Source organism: Phaseolus vulgaris, chromosome 10 (assembly GCF_000499845.2).
Source record: "Phaseolus vulgaris cultivar G19833 chromosome 10, P. vulgaris v2.0, whole genome shotgun sequence".
Lineage (NCBI taxonomy): Eukaryota > Viridiplantae > Streptophyta > Magnoliopsida > Fabales > Fabaceae > Phaseolus > Phaseolus vulgaris.
The window spans coordinates 31162528-31179925 of NC_023750.2; the positions used below are offsets into that span (position 1 = coordinate 31162528).

At 32.5% G+C, this 17398-nt stretch overlaps 1 long non-coding RNA gene across 1 annotated transcript; it reads left to right on the top strand.

Annotated features, from left to right (window-relative positions):
- Window positions 1-679: 679 nt before the first annotated feature.
- On the top strand, window positions 680-3056 carry LOC137818772 (uncharacterized). The gene is made up of 2 exons (XR_011082138.1): window positions 680-1097; window positions 2547-3056. It is a non-coding gene; the product is annotated as an uncharacterized lncRNA (long non-coding RNA).
- The last annotated feature ends 14342 nt before the right edge of the window (window positions 3057-17398 follow it).

Consider the following 17398-nt stretch of genomic DNA (forward strand, 5'->3'; position numbering starts at 1 on the left):
AGTAGAAATGTATCTACATATTTAGAAGTCTAGTTATAACAAACTACATAACAAACAAATAGTTAAACACATCAATATCATAAAATTTCAGAATATTCTATCTTGCTCCATCAACCAAGATTGTCCTAATCACCTTCAATGGGTACGATTCCAGACTTAACCAACCTAATTTCGGAATAGAAACAAAAATAAAAATATATCAGTTAAAAATCAATTAGTAATTTCAGTTAAAAATCTTAAACAATTTCTCTAGATACAAGAAGTTTCAGAAGTTAGTTAAGTACTTATATGGCGATTAATTTTTTCAAACTTAAAAATTATTGAAAAATAAAAGTTATTTACAAATAAAAGGAATATTGTAAAATTTGGAACATTTCTGGAACTTTTCCTACATGCAATTTACAAAAATTTACAAGAATATTTTCCTAAAATTTATAATATTTCACTATATATTTATAAAAAGGATGTCTCAAAATATAAAAAAATACCATAGTTTTGAAAGAATCTGGTAAGCAAATGATGATGTCCCAAATATAAAACCTTTTGTGGAGAGATGTACTCCTAAAATCATCATATATTTATAAAGATACATTCTAAATTCTAAGCCAATGCCAATCAATATTCACGAACTATGTTTTTCTACATTCCAGATCACCTTATGGAATAATATATATAGTTAGGGGTGGGCAAAAAATCCAATTTAATGAAATTGCTCCAATTTTGCCTTGATCTATTCCATTAAAAATCCATTTATTTAAATCTGGTTTTTTTTCTAATCCATATTTTATTAATTTTTCAAATCAGAAATCCATTTTGATTAAACGGATTTTAAAAATTGGAAAATCCAAATTTTCAATCCAAATTTTTTTTCTCTCTCTCTGTGATACCCTTCCTTCTGTTTCATTCCCCTTTTTGCTGCAACCCTAATCACCGTCGTCACCTCTTCAACGGTGCCTCTTCAATTCGTCTGATCACCGTCGTCACCTCTTCAATTCGTCTGATCACCGTCGGCGCCTCTTCAGTTCATCCTATTACCGTCGGCATCTTCTTTTCGTCCAACCACCGTCGTCGTGTTCAATCACCTCCTCCTTAGCCAGGTTCGTCCTCCTTGAACACTTATTTGGTTGCACATTATAATAAAAAGGGCATGAACTGCCTTAATGGAGAAGTTGGTACTAAGAGAAATGGAGGTGAGGTATATGGAAGTGAGGTGGGTCTGGTTTAGTTGTAGGTGATACTGGTAAAGGAATAGGGGTTTTGGTTGGGGAGCAGAGATGGGTTGGGGAGAGAGGCTTTGAAGCTAAGTAGTTGTTGAGAAGGGTCTTCGGTAGGAAATAGAGAAGAAGAAGCTCTCCCAATAAAAGAGTAAGGTCATGAAGAATATAAGAAAGAAAGCCCTTCTATACAGGGCTTTCATTATGTGAAATGGTGAATAGTATAGAATGAGAGAGAGAGAGTCAAAATTATCAAACTCTAATGCCTTCCCTCACTTCAGGTTTATACCACTCTGTGACTATAATGTCTGATAGTAATGTTTGATATTATTGAGAGTTTTTTTATCCAAATGACTCTAATGAACGACAATGAGGTCAAAACGAGTGAAGAGTGGAAGACCTTTGTTCTAGAATATGGTAAGGGTTGTACTAAGGGCAAGGGGCAGAAAAGTTAAGAGACAAAAAATTGGTAGAAGAAATTTTGAATGAAAGTATCACAGTGTAAGGAAGAAAAGTTAAGAAACTAAATTAATACAACTAAAAAATCAAAATCTGAATCCTGATACTTAAGTTAAGAAATATAATTGTCTCACTAAATTTTGAAAGCTTTTATCATTTGTAATTTATATATTGTTATTCATTATGGTTTCAAAATCTGAATCCTGATACTTAAGTTAAGAAATATAATTGTCTCACTAAATTGTGAAAGCTTTTATCATTTGTAATTTATATATTGTTATTCATTATGGTTGTATCTTTGCATCTCAGTGGTGTTACAATAGCGATAACTCTTAGGTAGATAGAATGTATTGTGACTGTTAAATAAAAAAAACACTCTTTTTTGGCATTTGAAAGACCAGAGTTGTGTTTTATGTATATTATAGACTGTAAATTGAATGGGAAAGCTTCACATTAAGTTATGCCAGTAGGAATTAGGCACACTACAAAATGACTCATTGTTGTCTGAAATTGAAGTTGAAAGATAACAACGCAAAATGATGCAACTTGGTTATGTAATTTTCTTGACCTAGATAATTTTTAAGACATACATGTCCTTAAAATGCGTTGAATGTATGTTGTAGATTAGTTATGTTGGTAGTACATTGGATGCAGCAACATATTATCCTCAGAGTTGCCTTTTGTAGTCTAGTTTTAGTTTATTTCTTTTGAACATATATTTTAGTTCATTTTTACATCTCAAATGAAGGGTTGTACTGTAGAATTTTACTTGGTTGATTCATATTCTACAAGCAATGCACAAAGATAGCAAGTATTGAATTTGTTTGTTGTTGTTCTTTTTTAAGGAATTAATTATAATTATTATGGTTTCAGTTCCTAAAGTTATGGTTCCTGATTTGGGTTTGACCTTGCCAATGAATGGAGGCAGTGAATCAACCATTCCAAGCACCATCATTGATGAATCTGCCTCAACAGGAACTAACCTCTCCTTCACTCTCCCTCTTCAGCCAAACCAAATCCTCTGCCTTTTCACAACCATTGTCCTGTTCAGATATCCATCATTGGTGGGTTTTGGCATGTATTTTGCTGCTTGGAAGGGTTCATTTGAGGTTGGGCACATGGGAAGGCTAATTGGTGCTTGAATTTGATTAGTTGCTTGTTAAACATGTGAGATCTGTGATCGAGGTCTGGTTTGTAGTCTCAATGAAAATTATGTTGTGAATGATTAGGTGACAGAATTATTTGATTTGATTTTGTTATTGATTTCTTTGCTGGTTTTTATTTTTTTGTTCTTATTTGTTGACAAGGTTAGCTTCAAGAATTGGATTTCAATATGTTATTTGACCACATAAATTTATATATTTGAGGTTTATTCTGTCTCTAGTATTTTTTTTCTTTAATGCTTCCAATTTTTCTTCTTGCAGGATTGATTTTAGAATGATATGAACAAAATTAACTAGTTTCAAACTTTTCAAAAGTAGTCGTTATAATTTTTGGTATTATTAAATTATTATTTTATTATATAATATTTTTTTACATATTATTATATTAATATTATGTTAGTTTTTTTAAAAAAAAATATAGATTTAATTAAAATCCAATTAATTTATTATTATATTAATATTATGTTCGTTATTTAGAAAATATAAATTTAGATTTAAAATCCAATTAATTTATTTTATAAAAATATGGATTTGGATTTGATTTGGATTGGATTTGGTTTTATAAAAATCCAAATTGGTTTTATAAAAAATAAGGATTTGGATTTAGAATCCAATCCAAATATTTGAATTTGGATTCCACATTACTTTCATAAAAAAATATGGATTTGAATTTAAAATCCAATCCACATATTTGAATTTGGATTGGATATTCCAAAATCCAATCCATCCATGACCACCCTTATATATAGCATTGAATGAAGCAAAATATTTTCTTTAATTATTCAATATATCAAGCTTTGATTCTTCCACTTCACGATTTACACAACAGAAGGCACCTTGACAGTCTATTTAGAAGAAAACTTGCAGAGTACAACACCTGGGATCATTAGCAAAAACATACGAAATACTGGAGGATGTTTCTTACAACAGATTGTCTATGATGTCACTGAGATGGAAAGCTTTAACAATGTGAAGCAGTGGTTAAATGAGATTGATAGATATGCTAATGACAGTGTGTGAAAGATTATTGTGGGGAATAAATGTGTTCTAGTTGATAACAAGCTTGTAGACTCACAAATCGCCAAGGTAAATTACTGAATTATCACTTTTATTTTCCTTTTCTTTCTTTTTTTGGTTTCATCGGGTAAGTTTGTTCTTTCCTGGTTAGGAGTTCAGTGTTATTTCAAAATTAATCATTGGGCATTTGGTGTTATTTCACCTCTATATTCTTACAATCATTCCTACTTCTTCTAGGAGTATGAGTATGGAGTGTATCTTGTGTTTTCTGTGTCTTAATCAAGGAAAGTATTATAAGATGATTTTCATTATAAGATAAATTATAAGATAAGTAATAGTTGTATTTTCATTTCACTCTTAAGATGAACATGTTCTTTTTGATCTATTGTGTAAGGAGATAGATAGATATCTACGTAATCTCTACCTATCACTTATCTAAATTTAGGAATTAAGAAAGAGCAAATTTGATTACTCATTCATGAACAGGAAATGGAATTTGGCTAGAGAATTGCTTAGTATGAAAATAGATAGAGATAATGGCAACATGGGATGTCATTCTCAACTTTGCTGTTGGTTTGTTGAAATGGGGGCATGACCATGCATATAAGTTCTCTCCAACCATAATTTGACTGACATGCAACAGCATAGTTCCTACTATTCACATAAAGATATATGGATGTTTGTTTGTGCTCTCCAACCATATATCTCTAAACTTTTCTTGTACAAACTAGAAAAAAATTGTGAAACTGGAAATTCACTTTAGTGGAATCCCATGGCCATGAGGGAGCAGGATGTGGAAAGGATGCCACTTCTACTAGTGTGGAAATTGTGTGCTTTTGCTTGAGAAACCTACAACTCCACTTTGAATTTTGTGTAACTTTTGAGTTTCATTCTATTATCAGTTACAATAAAGTTAACTTGGTTTTCTCTACAAATTCCACGATTTAAGTACATCCAATTGGTAATGGTATTAAGTACATCCAATTGGTAATGGTCTTATAGCAAGTTAATTGTGTTTTTTTGGCATATAAAGATGTTTCCAATCAGTGATTTTTCCCCTAATTCGAGCATTGTATCTGGACTAATTTGATTAATCTTTGTTATGCTAAACTCACAAATATTGAAAGCCAGTTTTCCTACAATAACAAACAAAACACATTTTCAGTTTCAAAAAATTACAAACTCATTCATAACACAAGCAAAACGCATCAAACCTGAAACTAATTAATTTCACCGCACGAAGCTGCGAGGAGAAGGAGCTAGTATAAACGCACCATGAACAGTGCACAAAGGAGAAGAAGTATTTAGGGATTTAGAAAAAAAGGGAAAAAATGGGAAACTCAAGTTTTAGAACCAAACAAGTTTCTTAAAAAATGGGAAACGCATCAGATTTGCGTTTATAAGTTTCGATTGACGTACCTCAATGGTGGAAGGAGAATCTTTGGCGTAGAAGGGTTTGAAATGTTCGTTGTTTGAGAGGAGAAAGTGGAGATGGTGGAAGGAGAAGCTTCAGTCGCGGAAGGGGTATACCGTAGGGTTCAAAAAATTGTTGTGGAAGGAGAAGCTTCAGTGTGCGTGCGAAAGGGTAACTGAAGGTTCAAAAAATTGTTGAGGAAAGAGAAGCTTCACTGTGCATGCGGAAGGGTTACACAAAAAATTGTTGAGGAAGGAGAAGCAACGTGTGGAAGGGTGTAGGGTTTACGTAGGGTTAAATTTTTTTATTGTTTTAGGTTAAAATACTTATTATATATGTCAGTTGAAATAAAATATGACATAGTAAAAATTTATTATTACGGTTCTACCCTAAACAAACATAGTAAATACTTACTATGTTAGTTTTAATTTTAACTGTCATAATAAAATTTATGATTATAACAAAAATGTCACCATACTATTTTTTATGACAGGTAAACTACACCCATCATAGTAAGATGTCATTGATTCTTATTTTTGCAGTAGGGTAAATTTGGTTTATAATAAAACCATTTCATATAGGTTTAATTTTTTTAAAAGATTATATATATACCTATATATATTGTAAATATTTTTTTATTATGTAAACCTAACTTTAGTTTTACATAAATATTAAGCCAAGATCTTAGAACCATATGATTTTCACAATCTCATTACCTTGATCCATGAAGATTTGTTCTTAAATAGATTGGTAATAGATGATAAATCACAAAATTAGTCTTCTCCTTCTTAACCATTTTCTCACTTTTCAAGACCTTTCGTTGGAGAAGAAAGTATCTCTCGTACTGGATTGAAGGAGGACCAATTTTCTCTCTCTACACATAATCACCACATCCCATCAATGTGCCAAAAATATAGAAGCTGCCTTTTTTCAAATTTCATAACTAACTAATATTATCTTTTATTTTGTTTTATAAAGCACATATATATATGCCACATAGGTCATATATGCATATTTTACATTCTCCAACTTGACCAATGTTGCAGAACTACGTTTATGGTTTAATAAGAAAAATATAGTGCACATAACATAAGGTTGAAATATCTTAAGTGTTAGAATTAGAAGCCTCAAACAAGAGGGGATGAATTGTTTTTTGTTAAAGATTTTCACAAGTATTGAAGGTAGAGTGATAGACTATGAAGAATCAATCAATTAGCAATCTATTCAACCAAAAGGAAAACTGTTTTTTGTTTGATTCCAGAAAATCAACTTGTTGTTTTGCAAAACAATCGGTTGTTTATACTATCAGATTTGAAAAACAAAGATAAAACAGTTTAATGAGTGTAAGGATAGAGAGATTCACACAAGATGTTTATATTGGTTCACTCTTAACTAAGAGCTACATCCAGTCCTCAGCTAACCACTGAGAATTCACTATTTAATCAAACCAAGATTACAAACCACACACCAAAGGTGATCAAGAACACACACCACTTTTGGCAAACCATATAGTTTCTAGAAACACCTTCTGAAACTACACCACACCAGAACACACATAAATACAATGTTCAGAGAAGAAGGGAATAAAATACACCTAGAAAATCAAAGATTAAAGTTCAAAATTACAAGACAATCCTATTCCACACTTGAGATGATCCAAAAGCTCTTTGAAATCTTGAAAATTGTTTTTGATTGATCTCTCTTCTTAGTTAATTTATTGGAGCGCAAAACAACCTTTTTATACTTAAATCAAGTGGTTAAAACAGTTAAATAAAAAACCAAGAGCAGTTGGAATCATTAAAAACATGGAACAACTCAACAAAATTCTTTTAAGGTTTTTAGAAAAACAATTAGTTGAATTCTCGATACAACCAGTTGACAGCAAAGTCAAGCTTTTCAAACTCATTTTAAAATTCACTAAGTGTCAAACAATCGGTTGAATCGAAATTTTAACAGGTTGAAATTTCACACTCTTTAGAAAACTCATATTTTTCAAAAAGGATTAATATTCAATTAACCTTGAATCATATTAAAGAGTGAATTAAAAATTCTAAGACTACTAGACACATACAGAAAACCAGCAGCAAAGTCTTCAAGCATTCCTCTTGGATTTGGAGACATCAAAGCACATTTTTCAACATTAAACATTGGTTATATCATTATATTATCATTAAGTGTAGGCTAATATGAGTCTTAGTGGTTTTATGTCATTAAATCGACATATATCCTTCTAGTACTACAATATTAGTTTTCTACTCAATATGACCTATAAGTGAAAGGTTCATGATGATCAAACAATAATGTCTTAGTCAAAGACAAATCCTATTATATCAACATAACTCATTCATGTATATACAACGACTAATACCATAAAACAGGATGCATTAAATATCAGAAACAATAATATAATGAGCTCGGAGTGCCAATTACATAAAGAACATAAAACTAAATCATAATGTCAATAATGGGTTTTAGTAACACCCATTCTTTCAACATGTTCATTAAATGTATTTCGTGGCAGACCTTTTTTAACGGATCTGCAATCATAAGATTGGTGTTAATGTGTTCAATTGAAACCCTTTGTTCCTAAACTTCTTCTTTAACGACAATGTATTTCAATTCCATGTCTAGCATCCTTTGAATACTTGTCGTTTTTAGTGGATTGGCAATACTATCGACAATTAAAGCTTCACAACCATAATCCATGAACAGTGGCCTCAAAACATGCCATAAACCTAACCTCCATAGTGAATGCAACAATGACATTGTTTCGCACTCTTCCATGAGATTGCTCCTCTAACTAAAAGAAACAAATAGCCAAATGTATATTTTATTGTATCCACACATCCAACATAATCTGAATCTGAATATCCTATCACCTTAAGGTGATCGAATCTCCTATAAGTGAGCGTGTGATTTTTTGTTCCTTGCAAATATCTTAATGCTTTCTTTGTAGATTTTAACTGATCTAATCCTGGATTACTTTGATACCTACCCAACATTCCAATGACAAAAATGATATACGGTATGGTATAAGTTTGAGCAAACATTAAGATACCAACAACATGTGCATAAGGAATCTGTTCCATTTCTTTGTATTCCAACTCATTATTTGGAAATTGCATAAGACTAAATTTATCCTGTTTCTGAATTGGAACAAAATTTGCAGAGTATTTTTCCATCTTAAATCTCATTAGAACTTTATTAATATATGTCTTCTGAGATAAACCTAATAATCTTTGTGATCTATCACGAAATATTTCAATTCCAATCACATAGGATACCTCGTGAAGCATGTGCGCCAAAGAGCCAAGAGTGGTTAGACATCGGTCATCAGGATGTACCGACTTGCTACTAGACAGTGTGGAGAGGTCGCACATCGTAAACCCAAAGAGTAAGAGATGGGCCACGGGAAGTGGATCCCAGATCACACGCCAATTATCAGTAAGGGAGAAGCCTAGATCGCAGGTGCCCATGCGTGTAGAGTGGACGACGCGTTCAGGCGTGACACAAAGTATAAGAGCCATTGGAAGGATATGGCCTGCAAGGGTCACGTTCAGGGGCGAGCTGCATGCATGGCACGTGAACAACTAGGGCACTCCCAGAGGCGGGTGACCCCAGAGATCAGGTACACGAGGAGGCACCCAGGTGGTCATTCCGTCAGAGGTTGCACTCCAGTTAGGGACCCCACGCGCTAGGTTATCCTAAGAGTAAGGTTACAACAGTGCTGGGCCCGTCTATCAGAAAGGCCCATTTCAGGTAAACAGGAAACCTTAGTTTTAGTCTATAAATAGTAAGTAAACAAACTTGACAAGGGAGAATTCTCTTGCGCCGTAAAACACACACACAGTAGCAAACGACTGCTAGGGTGCCCTTTGTCTTTGTGTTTCAGGTGTTCATCATAGGAAAGGCACACGCGAACGCAAGGACTCTTGATGTGATTCCAATAGCCACATAGAGAAAGGTTCTTGACCTTCTTAGGAATCACCTTGAGTTGGACATTATAGAGGCACTTTTCTTAGAGTTGGATCATTGTCCTAAGACAAGAACTCACCAAAAACTAGTACCAAATCCCAAACTCATTTGGATGAACCAATTATAGTCAAATTGAACCAACAAAAGAGGTAGAATTAAGAAGTACCAAACAGAATTGCATAAGAACACATTTCAACCGAACAAGATGAAATTAAAAGGCAAAGAACAAAACATAGGTGCTGGAAAATTAAGAACAGTCGAACCAAAAACAAGACAACAAGCTTAGAACAAAGAATTAACAATGAAGAAAGGAAGGAGAGAAGAAATGCTCATGAAGATGGAAGGAGGATGGATGATCTCGCCACTAGAAGTATGGAATGCTCCTAGATGAGAGTGATGCCGCCACTTGAGGACTCCATTGATCCATCAAGATAAGACTAGAGAAGAAGGCTCAAAGCTCTCCAAAGTTCACTCAAAATTTGAGTAGAGTTTTCTTAGATTAATTCCAATCTGAATTTTACAAAGGAAGCACCTCTATTTATAGCCTAAGGTGCTGAAAAATAGGTGGGAAATTTCAAATAAACTCATTTGAAATTCCCACCAAAAACAAGTCACATGGGAGGTGTGACCTTTTTCTACTATGACACCTCCCAAAAACTACACCTACACCACTCTCCTAAGTCACATGGGTAATGTGACTTTATTTTACATTTTCACACTCTTTTATTTAATAACCACACCTCCTAAAACTATACAAGAGTATTTCAAAGCTTGGCCTTGCCCCTCATGGGATGGACTTGGGCTCTTTGGGCTTTGGCCTTCTTGGGCTTGGCTTGGGCCTCATCTTTATTTTATGTCTTCTTTTAATTTTGAGAAGACTAGAAGGAAGAACTTCAAATGTGAGGGTGGATGTCCTCTTCCTCCATTAATAAAAGCCTCCTTTATTTGATTCTCATCATACTCCTCGAGTTGGAGAGAATTCGTCCACGAATTCTGAATCCCTGCATATAACAAAGTCAGTGTAGTTTTACAATTAAAAGTGGAAGAAAAATGTAAACATGACTTAGCATTTGTAAATAATGGGATTTCAGAAAAGGAGGTTCTATAAATCGACCAAGTTGGAAAAATTTGTTTGGGAATGATGTGATGTTTTGGAAAAAGACCTCTTAAATGGTGACAACCATTAGGAGGTATGAACAAATTATCCCTAACATTTTTTAACCAAGATGGTGGTGAAATAGGAACCTTGGGTAATGAAAAAGATAAGGAAGGAAAACACCTTGGAGGTGAAAGGATAAGACCCATGTCAACTTGGCCTTCTTTGTCTTTTTCTTGTTTACTTGTGGTAGGTGGGTGAGTTAGGTCTTGTTTTACCTTGTTGATCTTTAAGATTTGCTTTTGTGGACAATGAAGAGCTATGTGCCCAAAACCTAAACATTTAAAACATTTGATATTTGAAGTTTTGGTAGGTGACTTAGGAGTAGAAAGATTTGTAGTAGAAACTTTGTTTGGAAACATGGTTTGTTTGGAAAAATTGGAAGGAGAAATTTTGTTTGCATCCTTCCTAGAAGAGTTGTAGAAATCATCATCATGAGTATTTTTGAAAGTTTTGTTCAAAAGATATGATTCTACCTTGATGGCTTTGCGAAACACGCTCTTTAAAGAAGAATATTCTTTTAATTCTACAAAATCTCTAATATCTCTTTTCAAACCACGTACAAACCATTTAATCTTTGACTCTTCATTAGCATGCATATTCATTTTAGTCAAAGTTGTTTCAAAATCTTTAAAGTATTCATCTACCATCCTATGTCCTTGAGGAAGCCTTTGGAACTTCAACAAGTGTTCCTTCCTAGAAGGAGGAACAAACCTCGCGCGCATACACTCTTTCAAAGCATTCCAAGAAACCACGGGAGGTTTCTTGCGATATATAATGTCCATTACAATTTTATGCCACCATTCTTTGGCATAGCCCAAAAAGGATAAGAAACTAATCTAAGTTTTTGGTCATCTTGGACCTTATACACATGAAAATAATGGTCAATCTTAGTCTCCCATTCTAAATACACATTAGGATCACTATCACCATTAAAACTAGGGAGTTTTTTACAAGCAATGTTGAACACTTGGTGATATCTTTGGTCACGGTTATAGCTCTCTTCATGAGAATGATGGTGATGCTTCCTTCTTCTATGTTCTTCTTCACCAAGGACTAAAGCTTTGGAAGGAGAATGTTGTTTGTAAGATGCACCACTTGAATAGCCAGCCATTTTGCAAATAAAAAACAGCAAACACACAAAAACAGCAAACAAGTTAAGAAACAAAATTAGCAAAAACAGTGAGATTGGCAATGAAATTGCCGAAGTGAATGGAGGCAGAAAAAAGAGGTCACTCTCAAAGAAATAATGTCCTTGCACCAATCTGATCTTGAGGCCTTGGAATCCTCAAATGAAAGATGTCAAAGCAAGCACACCAATCTCAAAAGCAACCATCACAAAACCAATGAAACAATAAAGACAAACAAGAAAAGGTATAAGCAAAGAAAGGTAATTGCAAAAGGAAAACTATATGTGAGACAAACTCAAAGAGTAAGAATGAAAGACAATCAAGAAAATAAAGAACTCAATGAGAAAAGTAGGCACACAAAAGAATACTTAAGGAAAATTTCTAGAGTAGATGAAGAAAACAAAAAATTAGCTACTGGAAAATATTTTTTTTATGCAAACTGTCCTATGTTTACAGATTTAACTGGAACCATTGAAAGAGAACTGGAATGTGAATAATTAACCACAGAAACTTCAATGTCTCAACTCAATAATGGCACTGGAACGAAGTAAAAATAGTAATCCAATTGAGAGAAATAAATTTTTAAAAATCGCTGCCCAATTACCGTATTTGTTTTCGGCAGCACTGTACACTTTCCGTATTTTATTTATCATTTTTTGTGTACTTGGAATTTTTGAGTAATTCTTTTTTTCTATTCTTTTCTAACACTTTGAATATCTCAAATCCTGAATTTCAGAATTTTCCAGTAAGTAAATCAATTGCAATAAGGAAAAACAGTAAGCACTTTTTTCAGAAACAGAGGAATCCTAATAGGAATAAAAAACAGAATGATGAACTAGCAAAGACATAATGGAAAAATGATGTATTGGAACTTGTATACGTCTAGAATACAAGTATGAACTCAATTCTAAAAAGAAAATGCACAAAGGATCAATATCAATTTAGAAAATTATAGACACTAAAGCAAGAAACAATCAAAACAAAAAAAGTACTACTAGAAGTAATGACAATTATGGAATAACATGACTAAGACAAAACTTGACATGATTACAAAATTAAAAGACACATCACAAATTTTAACAAGTGAAAGGAAGCTTAAGGTAAACTCTAGGAAAGATAATGCCATTCCAAAAGAGCAACCATACTTATAAGAAGAATGAGTGCCATAAACCTTTTCACAAACACTTGGTAGAAAAGAAAAACAGCAAGAAAACTCAATTAATTCCTAAAACAGAAACTTAAATTGCAAGAAAAATAAAGAGCTCTTGAAATTAAAGTGCACACAACTCAACAATTAAGCAAGAAGAACCTAGGACTCATGATACCACATGATGTGATTCCAATAGCCACATAGAGAAAGGTTCTTGACCTTCTTAGGAATCACCTTGAGTTGGACATTATAGAGGCACTTTTCTTAGAGTTGGATCATTGTTCTAAGACAAGAACTCACCAAAAACTAGTACCAAATCCCAAACTCATTTGGATGAACCAATTATAGTCAAATTGAACCAACAAAAGAGGTAGAATTAAGAAGTACCGAACAGAATTGCATAAGAACACATTTCAACCGAACAAGATGAAATTAAAAGGCAAAGAACAAAACATAGGTGCTGGAAAATTAAGAACAGCCGAACCAAAAACAAGACAACAAGCTTAGAACAAAGAATTAACAATGAAGAAAGGAAGGAGAGAAGAAATGCTCATGAAGATGGAAGGAGGATGGATGATCTCGCCACTAGAAGTATGGAATGCTCCTAGATGAGAGTGATGCCGCCACTTGAGGACTCCATTGATCCATCAAGATAAGACTAGAGAAGAAGGTTCAAAGCTCTCCAAAGTTCACTCAAAATTTGAGTAGAGTTTTCTTAGATTAATTCCAATCTGAATTTTACAAAGGAAGCACCTCTATTTATAGCCTAAGGTGCTGAAAAATAGGTGGGAAATTTCAAATAAACTCATTTGAAATTCCCACCAAAAACAAGTCACATGGGAGGTGTGACCTTTTTCTACTATGACACCTCCCAAAAACTACACCTACACCACTCTCCTAAGTCACATGGGTAATGTGACTTTATTTTACATTTTCACACTCTTTTATTTAATAACCACACCTCCTAAAACTATACAAGAGTATTTCAAAGCTTGGCCTTGCCCCTCATGGGATGGACTTGGGCTCTTTGGGCTTTGGCCTTCTTGGGCTTGGGCTTGGGCCTCATCTTTATTTTATGTCTTCTTTTAATTTTGAGAAGACTAGAAGGAAGAACTTCAAATGTGAGGGTGGATGTCCTCTTCCTCCATTAATAAAAGCCTCCTTTATTTGATTCTCATCAAAATCACTACGAAAAAATCCAATAGATAAATTCAACATACATACGGATATGAATTTGTAGTTAAATTCATCTTTACCTACAAATTATTACCCACTGATCTCTCTCTATAGGTAAATTTTGCATTATTTACAAATTTTACCCACGAATCTATATCAAAATAAATTCAATATTATTATTAATTATTAATAAAAATATATTTATTGACAATATTACGAATATTAAGAGTATAAATAATCTTAATAATTTTAAATTTTTTACCATTATAAATAATATTAATTATAATAATTATATACATAATATTAAAAATATTATTATAATATGAATAATTATAAAATCATAACCAATATTCATAAATAATAATAATAAATAATAATAATAACTAATAAATATACATATTCTTAACATTATAGAATTAATAATATTAATATAATAATACTAATAATATTAATGATATAATAATAATATAAATAATATTAATGATATTAATTTTTTTTATTAATATTAATAAATATAATATTGTACACGACTTTGACAAACTTGTCATGCTCTTTGCCAAAAAGGAAATTCTTTTTTGGGCATTCGCTCTTCCTATAGGTCACTATGCTCGTAGAGGTAGTGAACTCTAAGGTCTCTCCTAACAGGTCACTAGAAGCTCAAGGGTAAAGGGTTTTGTAATTCGGGGTTGGTTGATCCATCTTACAAAGAAAAGCTAAAACAGAGAAGAAAAACAAATGCAAAGCTCAGAAGAAGAAATGCACGCGTTTTGAGAAAAATGAAGCAAACAAGAAGAAAAACAGAGAGCAGAATGCGAAAAATATAAACAGTCCCAGCGCAGTTATGAGCAGATTAAGAGAATCAAAATAAAAGGGCAAAGACAGTTACATGGTAAAGAACATACCTTGAGTGATTGTTGAGAAGAGACGAGGTATTTGGGAGAAGAGAATAGAGCGTTCAAAGCAGAGATGTTTGAAAAGATACGTAGAAAGGGAATGAAACAGTTAAGGGAGCGTAAGAGTCGAAGGGTTAACGTATAAAGGGAAGCGCAAGCGACAACGTGCCCCGACCGTTGATTTGGCCACGTGTACGCTGGGGAGAGAGTATGGTGAGACATCACCTCGAGGCATTGTGCACGTCCTGTCATTCATTAGCCACGTAGGTCTTCATAGGCGAGCAGTTAGCCTCTTCACTGAAACAAGTTTCTAGCTCGAGCCTTGGGGGGGGGGGGGGGGGGGGGGGCTTGTGTACTGGACCAGACATCGGACATCGTCATCAGGCATCGGACATCAGCACCTGTGGAGCAGGTCGGCTCGGTGGTCTGGTCGAGATAGTGGGCCCCTAGAGATGCGTGTGTTGAAACTTCTATGTATGTATGTATATATATATATATATATATATATATATAGTTAGTAAGAAAGTGCATGTGGTGTGTATAGTACATTCGGGTCTAGCACAAGTAAATATCTCTTACAGACGCCAAGGCCCAAGAAAGCTGGGGTTTTCAGGGGAAAGCTGCATGCATGATACGTAAAGGACTAGGGCGCCTACAAAACAAATGGGCCCCGTAATGCTGGTACATGAGTTTGTACCCTAACGACCATGCTGTTAAAATTGTGCACTCCAAAGAGGAAGATTTTGTGCGGTTGTTGTGCTAATATTGTGTAACAATGTAACAGAATCTCCTCCCAGCAAACCTAATTTTACTAGAGATAAGGCTCTGGTGAGAGAGGGGTTGTTACAATGAGGTAACCTAAAAGCAGTCTATAAAAGGGAGTTGAGATCTTTGGTAAAGGTACATTGTTTCTAAGACTGAAACTACTATCTTATTTACTCATTTCTTATCCCAGTACTGACTAGATCGTCAGAGTGCAATCATATGGTAGGGCCCCCTCTATTTCAACATAACCGCTTTCCAACAGCAAGAAGAAGCATAGAATCCACCAGAAATAGAAGGAGTCACCGCTTGCCTTTGAAGTCAACCGGCGACCTCGTCAACTAGCAAATATTATTATTATTTATAATATTAATACTATTTATAATATTAAAATATTTATAATATTTAATAATATTAATAATATTGATAATATTTAGTAATATTAAATAATATTAATAATATCTAATAATATTAATAATATCTAATAATTTTAATAATATTATTAATATTTAATAATATTATTAATAATATTATTAATATTTAATAATATTAATAATATTATTAATATTTAATAATATTAATAATATTATTAATATTTAATAATATTATTAATAATATTATTATAAGAATTAATAATGTTATTAATTTGAATAATAATATTATTAATAAAATTAATGATATTAAATATATCAATATTATTAGTAATATTTATATTATTAATTATATTAATATTGATAATCATATTAATAAATATAATAATCAAATTATAATATTACAATAAAATTTGATTGGTGGAGTGGTTAAATTTTAACATTTAAGGTGCTTAACTTCGAGTTCCTTTTGCTAAGTGATTTTTTCTTGTAGGAAATGAAGATGGTTTCTGGTTTTTTCTTTTTACGTTTTCTTTTATTCTAAACTCTTTCTAACTTTCTTCTAGTTTTTTTTTTTTCATTCTCACCTTGTTATTCTCTTGATTTTTTTTTTCTAAAAAAATATTTAATATTTTTTCTCACTTTGACTTTACAACTCAATAAAATAATAATATATTTGATTTTGGGTTGCATGTTAAATTTACATTGTGTGGGTGTTTGATTTAGAACATGGCAAATTTAGTACAAGGTTTTATTTAGATGGAGCATTCCGATTTTAGTGTGGTTGTATGTCTGCTGGTGTTAGAGCTGTGTGAGTCTCAAATTTTGTTTGTTTTTGTTTATGCCAATAATATAAAAAACTATAGGAAAAATATAATTTTTTTTCTAATTTAAATTCTAATAGTATTAGTTAAAATTTATTAATATTAAAACTTATTTAAAAACAATTTATTTTCATTTCTCAATCTATATCTAAAGATCGCTTGTTAGTGTTTTTAATAAATATCTATTTAAATTTTAATCTTTATATTTTTTAAATTTTGAATTTTTATCTTTGTAAGATTTTTATTTTTCTTTCCTATCACCAAATGAACCTCCAGAAAATATATATATATATAGATAATCGACATTAAATGTAACAAAACCTTAAAATACAAGATTAAAAAATATATTTCAACTCTTGTTTTAATGAATGGGACATCATAAGAATATATTGCGAGTTTAATGCAAATTTCTACCAATAATTGCCACTAGGCTCCTTTAAGGCTTTTACCTAGTTAACGTGTTGAAGGAAACGAAAAAAATTCAAATGTTTACTTGATAAAATGCTATTCGGTAGCGTAAGGGAATGAACAAAGCCACAGGTTTTGAAAATAGCATTAATATCAAAGAAGATAGAATTGAAGAACAATGCAAAAACTATCTCAGTCGTCAAAATTCTAAGCCCAAATTTTCTTTAGAATGGAAGTTTTATCTTTTTAATCCACTCAACAATATTCCAAATGAAGCTTCAATTCT